This window comes from Etheostoma cragini, chromosome 1, assembly GCF_013103735.1.
Source record: "Etheostoma cragini isolate CJK2018 chromosome 1, CSU_Ecrag_1.0, whole genome shotgun sequence".
Classification (NCBI taxonomy): Eukaryota; Metazoa; Chordata; class Actinopteri; order Perciformes; family Percidae; genus Etheostoma; species Etheostoma cragini.
This window is the reverse complement of record NC_048407.1, coordinates 9,312,891-9,324,071: the sequence shown is the minus strand read 5'-3', so window position 1 is coordinate 9,324,071 and position 11,181 is coordinate 9,312,891. Positions and strand designations below refer to the sequence as shown.

At 37.4% G+C, this 11,181-nt stretch overlaps 1 long non-coding RNA gene across 1 annotated transcript; it reads left to right on the top strand.

Moving 5' to 3' along the window:
* Window positions 1–4,566: 4,566 nt before the first annotated feature.
* LOC117944930 lies at window positions 4,567–5,324 on the top strand. The gene is made up of 2 exons (XR_004656699.1): window positions 4,567–4,653; window positions 5,264–5,324. It is a non-coding gene; the product is annotated as an uncharacterized LOC117944930 (long non-coding RNA).
* Window positions 5,325–11,181: the final 5,857 nt, after the last annotated feature.

Below are 11,181 nucleotides of genomic sequence, written 5' to 3'. Positions count from 1 at the left end.
AGTGAGGTTCAGTCTGAACTAGAACCTGCAGACTTGGTCCTCAAAGGAAACATACCTTCCATTTGTCACATCTGAAAGCTTTGATACGTTGCAATAATCCGGATATTTCAGCCTTTCTTATGTCACCATGAAGCCATGTATCAAAACCATAAAGTGACAAACAACTATCACTGCTTCGCTATTGAAAGTCAGCGGATAGCTTTTAGATCCTGACAACTCAATAACTATGCAACTCTTTAAACTCTCCTGGATGTGGTCTTGATTCTCTTTTTAAGTTGTGGTTAAAAAAGTGTTTGCTGCACAGTCAGAAAACAATTGATGTTTGGGAAGAATATCCATCTTTATATGTGGACTGGAGCCTTTGAAAGTGCTGGTTGTTGCCTGCCCCAAAGGGAATAAAAACATTATTACATCACATAATAGATGTTTTATTAGCCACTGTCATTTAGAGCCAAAAATAACTTATGACACACAAACCAGCTAGAGGCGTGTCTTGCTCGTCAAACAGTGTTAGCAGACATGTCAGAATATTTAGTCATCGCTCTGATATTTGTTTTGTGTGTTGTACACACTCTTCCACCTTAGTGTTGTTGTCATTCAAAGCAGTAGTTGCAAGAAGGAACATGAGACTTGTTTGTCCAAACAAGCTCTGCTTTCTTAGACACAGATATTAAGGAAAAGCAGGGTTTGCATGTTCAAATAAACTAAGTGTGAACAGAAACTTCTTGTTACTCAGCTTCCATCACACCGATCTTTTAAATTAACAATGTGTCAGTGTATAAAGCATTATGAGAAACCCACATATAATTATCACCCAATTCTGCAGCTCTATAAAGCTTTTTAAATGGACTAATTGTAGTTGTACAGCACATTTACTGTATGGTTTAGTCTGATCCCCTAATTACCCATGTTGTCAGTAGCAGCTATTTTCCGCACATAAAGTCTGATACACTCTGATAAAAGACTGCACGTTACTTGCCCAGCACCAAACAGCAGACCAAGTGAGCTACTACCTGTTGAAGAAAATCAATCAAGATCTAGATGGTTTTCTCAGGAGTGGGTAACATATTATACAAGATTAAACCATATTTGTCAGATGAACAGAAGCACAAATCATAATAAAGGCTTTAAATATATTGAATCAAAGAAAACTAATTGGGTCGACAACAACTTATTAAAATAAACAGGATAAATCAAATTATCAAATAGATTAGCCTTATAAAACTGACATTTACACTGATGTTTAATGTTTTTTAAGTTTGCACCAATCACCAAGGCAGTATTACTGTTACGCAAGTGTTACTTGGCAATAAGTCCTTTTCTAATTCTGATGGAGAGAACACAGAATTTACACAGGTTTACATCACTACTGCTTCACTGATTAAGAGTAAATGATTGGTGTTCATACAAACTTCTTTGGCTCACTGTAGAGAATAACCTTGCCATACGCGAAAATTAAAAAAGTGTTCATACATTAGCATTGGATCAAATTACCATACTTTGCCAAACTCTTCTGCTTTTTCAAGTTTTTAGTCTTTCTTTGATTTTGTGGCACATTTGCGGGTACAGTTTTAATTGTATTACATGTATTACAGGTGTTAGCCATGGTAGCTTTATAAGGTGAGTCAAAGATGTGTGTAAGCTTTTCGTGGAAACATTCTACTCCCTAGTGGCAACAAGCACACACACATACAAACAATTTATGTAACCCTGATCATACATGAATTGAATATAACATGATTACACCTTAAAACTGAGGTGTACATGGCCATTTATGTTGTATCAATAGCTTGAATAATTAGAGGACATGCAAACTTGTCCTTTGGGCCCATGCAGAGAATAACCTTTCTATTGGCTGCATTCCAGTTAAGCTGTTTACATCCACCTTCGACACCCTGTGACTGAGTCTTTCAGTGTCCATTAATAAACCAGATTATTTTTGTGCCACCTGAGGCACGTGGCCACATACACAAAACTTCCCAAGAAGAACTAGATGAAAAACAACTTCCTATAAAAATGAAAAACTTGGCTATTTACATAATGTGCTTTTGATGCCTTAAAAGACATTTTTCACACATTAGAGAAACAGTATATTAAAGGAGTAAGATGTGTCTTTGTTAACGTGGTGCACTAAAGTCACACTTTTATAACCAACGATTGGTTGGTAATGCTTTTTCTTCTTGTTTGTGCATAACTCTTCTAAGTCACCACTTTCTATTGACACAACTCCAACAAATATCTTCTGGAAGATAATCATTAGGAAAAAGAGATCCAGGAAACTCCCAAATATGCTCATTAAGCCTTCATTGATATTTCATGATAAAAAGTTGATAAGCAGCAGCTAATACATTTTTAACCTGTGTCCATTATAAAGGCCTTGAGGCTGATATAAATGTAGCTAAGTGGAATAACTGCATTTCAAACTATTTAATTGCATTTCTTAAAGGCCCTTTAACCCCACTGACCTGCTGATGGGCCCAAGAGGTCCTGGCTGCAGGCCTCCACTGAAGTTGCCAACGCCACAGGCTCCACAGCACAGCAAACTCCGGCTGTGCCACCAATATCAGTGTATTGCCTCAGGATAATGGACTTAGTATTGTTACCGTTTGGCTCAAGGTCAGCAACAAAAGGAAGATCACACACAGGGAGTTTAATCAAAAAGTAGTTTATTTAACTAAATAGACTAATAACACAACTTAAAGTGCCCATTTTATGAAAAAGAAATCACTTTTTGCGGGATTTGGGGTGTTATTTTGTGTCTCTGGTGCTTGGGTTTGTATGTAACTAGCCGAGACGAGGTGGCTAACCGTAGCTTGCTAGCACTAGAATGTTAGCTCATTCTCTGTGGCAAAAATTGCTACAACACACACTAGTTCACCATAATCTACAAAAGAACTACTTCCATGTCCCTTTTCTGCGGGTATTATACAAGTGTGCTCTCATCTAGAAGAAGTCTCCCAGCTAATCCTGCCAAAGTTGGATAAACAGTAGCCAGCTGATGTTATCTCACCTAGCTACTGCGCATGTGTGACTCCCAACAAAGATAGTATAGAAGTCAGATGTCTCATTCTGTAGCTAAAACAGAGACCTAAACACACAGGGTGAAAACAGGATCTGCAGCAATGTGCAGTACAACAAAAATGTGGTGTTTTTTGAAAATGAAACCTGAATGTAAACCTATTCTGGTACCTCAAAATGCAATTATGAATCTGAAAATGAGCAGAATGTGGGCGCTTTAACTCAACAGAAATGTAATGGTGGTGTGTAGAAGACATCAATCGGGTTAGCCATGTGTGGATGAGTGAATGAATGGTGTGATGTGTGTTGGATGGTGCAGCAAACTAAACACAAAGCAAAATGGTGGATGAATGCCATAGCACCAGCTGGCAAGGGAGTGAGACTCCCAGGTTCCAGGGGAAGGGGTCGTCACAGTATCAACACTGCTTTTCAAAAAACAATTGAACTGTATTAAACAACAGTAACAGATGCAGAGTCTGTTGGTACTAGAACAGTTTTCAGTTTGCAAATGAAAACTACTGTGTTCGCCTATACACCTGTCTAACCGGTTAGATAATGACACTGTAATACTGGGGGCTTTTCAAACCCATAGAGCTTCATTCAGGAGACCCCATAAAACGTTGTATAAACAAAACATCTGGAACATCTGTTCTTTATGGACTAGATGCAATGGAAAACATTGTGTCCTGATTTATGTTTCACCCAGCAAAATTATAAAACTTCAATTAACAGTTGAAGCTGATAGAGAATATGTATATGATTGTGTCAGTGTTAGGATGGCCGCATAGCGGTTGGATAATTACAGCAGGAGGCTTAAGGCGGAGGTATAGTGAGATCAACAGGTGTTTATTTCCCAAACAATTAACACAAACATGGACGCCATAATCACAACCAGCAAACTGAACACCACAGGCAGCATGTGGTCAGATGGAAACTGGCAGCCTTTTATAGCCGGCCACTGACCTTATCTCGACCCTACCATAATGCAAGTTAAGTCTGAAATGTACTAACAATTATACAAAATACAAAAACCACATCAAATACATTTCTACTTCTCTATAGAAACACATTAAAACAGTCCAATCTGACTACTATTCATGTCCAAAACAATCTGTTTGAAATGCACCTTAGTATCTGTTCTGACTGCACCTTATTTGCAACCGCACTATTTTATTTTTAAATATGGATATTCATGGTTTTTCCCAACTGTATGTGTCTAGTATCTAGATATTTATGTTTTTCTTTTTTTTTAAGACTTGGTATATTTATATTTATCAATCTACATGCTCTGCACACCCATATAAGCATTTATTCATTTTCATTCATATAACTAATATCTTGACTTTTCCACAGTGTTTTTTTAATTGTTTTTGTGCCGTATTCTTTTTAAGCTGTGAACTTTGCACGTACTTTTGTACGACAGTGTACTGTGGTATAAAAATAAAGAAATCTTGAATCTTATCTTAATTTACTTGCGTTATGTTACCTTATGCAATCAAACAAGTACAGTCAATTAAAGTACTCCAACACCTCTTTGCTACGTGAAACATGGTATCTTCCAGAACCTTTAAAATGGGGCTGGATACACTGGGGACTCTTTTAGCCTGAACACTCTGGAGAGGTGACACAACGGAGGTGAGTTACACAAACTTTACTATTGTATAAACAGAAAATGTTAACCTGCTTTCAATTAATCAGGCAAAGACTATACCATAATGCTATGTGTGTAGGTAACCAAAGACTATACCATACTGCACGTGTGTAGGTAACCAAAAACTATACCATACTGCATGTGTGTAGGTAACCAAACACTATACCATACTGCACGTGTGTAGGTAACCAAAGACTATACCATACTGCACGTGTGTAGGTAACCAAAGACTATACCATACTGCATGTTTGTAGGTAACCAAAGACTATACCATACTGCACGTGTGTAGGAAACCAAAGACTATACCATACTGCACGTGTGTAGGTAACCAAAGACTATACCATACTGCACGTGTGTAGGTAACCAAAGACTATACCATACTGCACGTGTGTAGGAAACCAAAGACTATACCATACTGCATGTGTGTAGGTAACCAAAGACTATACCATACTGCACGTGTGTAGGAAACCAAAGACTATACCATACTGCACGTGTGTAGGAAACCAAAGACTATACCATACTGCACGTGTGTAGGAAACCAAAGACTATACCATACTGCATGTGTGTAGGTAAGCAAACTAGCAGGGCTGACAGGGCTGGCCTCCAATCAACACCAGCTGCAACCTTCACAAAACAGATTGTTAATATTTTTCAATAAAAATCCAAAACTGTTGTGCCTCATTTTATTTACCCATAACATAATGAGCTACTAATGCTGCAAAATACTAGTGGTGAAGAGGACCTTCATTACATTCAGTGTGAAATAGGATGATTATGACAACCTTAGAACGCACTAACACAACGTACATATGTATATTTGTAAAAATAGCAACCAGTGGTATATTTGGGGGGGCAGTAGCTCAGTCAGTAGGGAGTTGGGTTGGGAACAGGATGGTTGCAGGTTCAATCCCTGTACAGATCAAAGCAGGTTCGCCTCCTTGGCACTGCCAAGGTGCTCTTGAGCAAAGCACCAAACTATTGCAGCCCCCCCACTCTGACATCTCTCCATTAGTGCATAGGTACTGAGCATGTGTGTAATAAGTCTAAATTGTAATTTCCCCTAGTGAGACTAATAAAGTATACATTATTTATAAAATAGGAAATGTTAGAATGTTTACAGTAAGTACTAAAAGACATCAAGCTTTCAGCTTTCCATCCTAACTTCCGGATCTCACTGGTACACAAACCATGGGAAGATAATTCAACTGAAAGTGAAGTATCCTCCCCAGAACTGAAGAAATACATCCTCACACACACACACACACACACACACACAAATCACTGGGTTTTCAGAGGGTCTAGGGGAGCTTGTGGTAACATAGCAGTTGGACTGTAATCAACCCTGGAGAGAATGCTCAAAGCACAAGAAAATAACAACAAAAAATAACTACCTATCTCTATCTGAAAAACAGCTTTACAACATTTATATTTATGGCTAACCCGAAATGCTCTTAAGTAGAAACGGAGTATTGTTTTTAAATCTAAATTGACACACTGTTCCTGGATTGAGAATCTCCTGAAAGCCATCTTACTGTAATCAGTACGCAGGGCGACGTGCCAGGCAACTGTGACTCAAATGTCACAAGCATGTTAAGAAATAGAGAACACCTTGTTGTTGCTGCATATGAATGTGTCTTCAAGAGGCAATTTATTGCTCAATTTCATTTTAACTAACTCTAAGGCAACAGCCATTGATAGCTCCAGTGGAAACCACGCAGGATTTGACTCAAGCAATTATACTTTTTTTTATGATCAACCGAGTAAAGACGATATTGCAAGCGCAGTTAGAATTTTATCGTTCTGCCTCTCTGAGTGTTTACAAAGTCTTTCTGTTAAACTGAGCTGCAGAATCTTAAATATACAGGGAGAGACACTCATCAAATCTACAGTTTATCCGGAGCATCTGAAAGCTTAATTTTGGAGAACTTACTAGGAAAAAGAATCCTTTCATTTCTGCACATGCTTCTTTGATTTAAAATTCTTGAGTTATTGAGTCATTGAAACAGGTGTAAATTGCTTGTAAAATCATGAAAACATTGTTTTTTTGGAAAATATCTTGAAACCAGACATGACAAACAACCAGCTTTTGAGTGTTTGCATCTACTCAGAGGGAATTGATCTTAAATACAATAATAGCTCAAATCATGCTGCTTTACGTTCAGTGCACACCCATTATGTTGTTTGGGTTGTTACGTTCCTTCTCGCAGTCATTTCCTTTACTGACTCACTCTGGTGAAGCCAAAGATGCCTTAGATCTTTGAAAAAGCTCGACCATTTCCACATATTAATATTTATTTTCTTTAATCTCTCAAAACTGCTGAGGATCTTTAACTTGGCATTTGATTGAGCATGTTTTAATGCTACTAAATTATTAATTATAAAATGGGAAATGGGGCTTGTTGAGTGAAAAACTCATATTTTGGAATTTTAATGCTTATAATTAAAAAAGGAGCTGCAATGTATTACATTTTTAACATTGTGATTTTTTTTCTGTACTGTACACAATCTGTTGTAAAGAGGTGGGGGTACTTTATTGTCACACACACATTTGAAACCAAATTTCATTCTCTGCATTTAACCTATCCCTCAAGGGAGCAGTGTAGTCTTATTGCATGCAGTGGGTTTGATTCTACTGTGAATGTATGAACTATGTGTGACCATGCAAGCATCGTGTTACTAGTCAACGTCAAACAGAATGGATGTAAAAATATGTATGCCCGGTTGAATGAGTGAATTCTGCATTCTATGTTAGAAGCTCATGTGCATGGATGAGCAACATATATGGATGAGTAACCAGATTTATCAAATCGAAGGCCAAGTCCTCACTCTACCATCATTATTTACTGTAGTACAGGTCTTTTTAAAAACATTTTTTTTAATGAACTGGGCACCCAACAGAATTTATTTACATGTATCTTACCATAAGAACTGGCCCACCAGATGGATTGCAACACTGTACAGTCAGCAATAGATGATTCAACGCTTTTTATTTCAGTTCATCTGGTTTTAGCAAAAACACATTTCACATAATTTGTTTGGGGAAAATTTCAATATTGAACCAACAACAAATAATACCTGCATGCTAAGCCTGATGATTTGGGGTAAAATATGAATCACGATCTTTTAGCTTAGAATTGATATCACGATTCTCTGCCACGATTTCTTTCTCACAAAGTATAATGTGTATTGCTCACATAAACCATGACATAAACAAAACAAACTGGTAGTACCAAACAGTTTTTTTGGCACCTATGGAACACTGCTCATCACCACAGGCCTGTAAACATGGAGGCTCCAATGAAGCATTGCAGAGCTTGGGAGCGCTTTAAAACCTATTTTATACAGTCTGTGTTAAAAAATCAAGAAAGAAATTAGTAGCGTTTGTGATGCAGTCGACTCGTAAAATTAAATGCAAATCAAAGTCATTAAAAAAATTAAGATAACATAAAAATCCAAGTTATTTAAAATCGTGAATGGGGTCAATCAAGATTGCGAGTTTATAACGATTAATCGTGCAGACCTACTGCATGCTGATGTTGTTAACAATTAACGAATGGGTTCAGATGGATATAAACAAATCTAATTATGTTTCACTAATTTTAGAAAAGAATTTCAAGGATAAAGGTACGCCATTTTAAGGAGCTACAACTTTAGATACAATCTAATTAAATGAATGCAACCAAATATGCTAAATAGTGCTAAGACGACTTGTATCTTTTGTTTCTTTTTTACCACTAGGATTCGTTGAGATCCTACACACATGGGCTTTAATTTAACTATTTACTTTATTTTACTTCATACAATCTGATATACACATAAAGTGTTTCTGAACAATGCCACACATAATGATGCCTAGTTTTGTCAGATATTCTCTTAGCTCTGTGGAGGGCTTTTATTTATTTTTTCACCATACAATATTTTCCACTGAGGTCAAGCAAGTGCCGTCTTCAATGGAAAATGGATGTATTATTTTCTGCATGCTAATTTGTGTCCTCACCATCATTGTAAACCTGGTAACGACCTCAAATGATACCTTCCGATTTACGGATTCAGTTCCTCTGTCACTGCACAGTGTTACTGCCAAAAATAAAACAAATTCCAAACTGGCTTTCACATTTCTATCTAAGCTGACATAAAGCTTGATTTGCTGTTATGAAGCTCTGCATAGTGTATTAACCAGGTTTTCAAAGTGCCCCACCTTTTTGTTGCTGTACACTTTTGTTTCGCATTGAAGTCTTAGGCCTGTTTATCCTCTGTTCAAGATTTATACGTTTCTATTATTCACGTCCCTGATGAGGCTACATGATCCCATTAGCTTCGAAGACGGGCGGGCCACGTGAGGTGCCAGCAACAGGCTGTCTGAGGAACTCGGTATGCTCGGGACAGGGAGCCTCTGTTTCCCTTCATTTATGGCAGCATATCATCAGCTTACCTGCAAACAAAGATACCATCACTACACTAATTTAAATAAATGTCATTTGGTTATAACAACAAAGGCACATGTCTACTGCAAACATATGAATGGTCCCGGGTCATTATTGTCAACTAAAACTGAAACTGAACAAGCAGTGAAAACTAAATGAAAAGAATGTACTTTAAGAAAAACTCAAACTAGCTGACTCTGAAAACTAACAAGTTAAACTGAAATGAAATGTAACCCTTGTGTTGTCTTTCCTTCAAAATTGAAAATCAACACTTTTTTTGATGCTTTTTTAATCAATGTTTTCAACTTTTTCTTACGTTTTTGTCCCTTCTTTCAACACTTTCTTCAATGTTTGTCACTTTTTTTGATGCTTAACACTACATCACAATAACTTATTAACTTTAGTTTTACAGTTATTTTTGGAATTCATGGTCAATAAACCTCAGTTTAAAAAAATTATTCCTAATGTTTGCATTGAAAAGTAGAAAGTGGAAATTAGGATTCATTTAGACTTAAATTAAAGGAATAGATGTTGATGGATAATCCAAGACTGGAATATGTCAACTTTTACTCAATACTATTTCAAAAACACTTGAATTTTTTTATCCAAATGCTGTAAAATTGAATAAGACACCCCAAAATCAATAAAAGTAGAGATTTGTACTTGCCAAAGAGCATTGTGTGGAATCAGTCATGTTATTTAGGGTTGTGAAAAAGAACATTGATATAGGAAAACGGATCAATTTGACCCGAGGACAATATGAGGGTGATAGGTCAAAACTAAAATATAACATCTAATTCATAACTAATGTAGCTCAGTGTACATCCTTTCAGGAAGACCTCACTCTTTATCAATGCCCTACCTAACTCCAATCAGCTGTTGGAGGCGTTCACCTTTCTGCTAAACCAGTAATAATCATAAACAAATGGAAGGGGCCAATCACAGAGTCACAACCCTGATTTAAATGATCGTTTCTCCCTGTGCCATTCAGCTGTCATTGCAGGCGAAGAGAGCAACCATCCAGTCAAATATAACCTCAGTCTAGACATGAATGTGAATGTTTTAATTGGTGGGTAACGCAGGCACGCACGCAGGCTCATTGATGAAGTTAGTAGTGGATAAGTAGAAAGCTATACTGTACATGGGAGGTATTGAGCTGATTGCAGTGTTTTTTGATTCACTATGTTTGAATTTGACATAGGTTGGGCCAGTAAAAGACAAAGATTTGAATTGTCTTTTCTCCCCAGAATTTAATCCCTGACAATATGAAGAAGGCTTTGAAACGGGCTTTAGACATTCCTATTGGATAAAAACCTACATTTGATGGAAAGAGAACAGTTACACTAATAATAATAAATAGTGTTGAAAGATTTGAAGGTTTTGAATGATTGTTTTTATGTGAATATTTCTGTAAAACCCACATAACACTGCACTGCAGTAATTATATACAGTACATTAAAAATCATAGAAGACAAATATAAAATAAACCCAAAAGCTTGTTTCCAGTTTCAGGTTCCTGGTGTGCATAATCGCTCACACTGTCACACTGTTTTTGGTTTACAGGGACACTTGAATATAATGGAGCCTTTGTTAATGTGATTAGTAATAACTGTAAGGAAATGCTCCTGCAGGTTGTTACAACAACCTACATCACTGCATGGTTTGGAGGACTTGTTGCATCCCCTGTATGTTGGTTTTCCTTAAGTCATTTCTTAACCACAGGAATTTTAACTTTCAGATTCATTAACAAAACGTGTCCAACCACTCCTTGTCCTTGACTCACCGAAGCACATCGGCTTTGAGTGCTACTTCATCTGTCTCACTGGTCTGCTCAGATGAGTGCAGCCGCTGCATGACTCAGTGAACTCTGGAATGAACAAACAAAAAAACACTCCCGGCTCACCTGACGCACAGTAGCTGTGAGTTCACAAAGTGACACGTCACTCGATAGCCTGATATAGACCAAGACACAAAAGCATGGATGAAACCCGAGCCAGCCTCTGTTTTGTTGCCATGACGACAGAAGCCGTTTCCGGCGCCTCGGTGAGGACAAAACAGAAAGGGCTCAGAGGACCTGTGGCCAGAGGC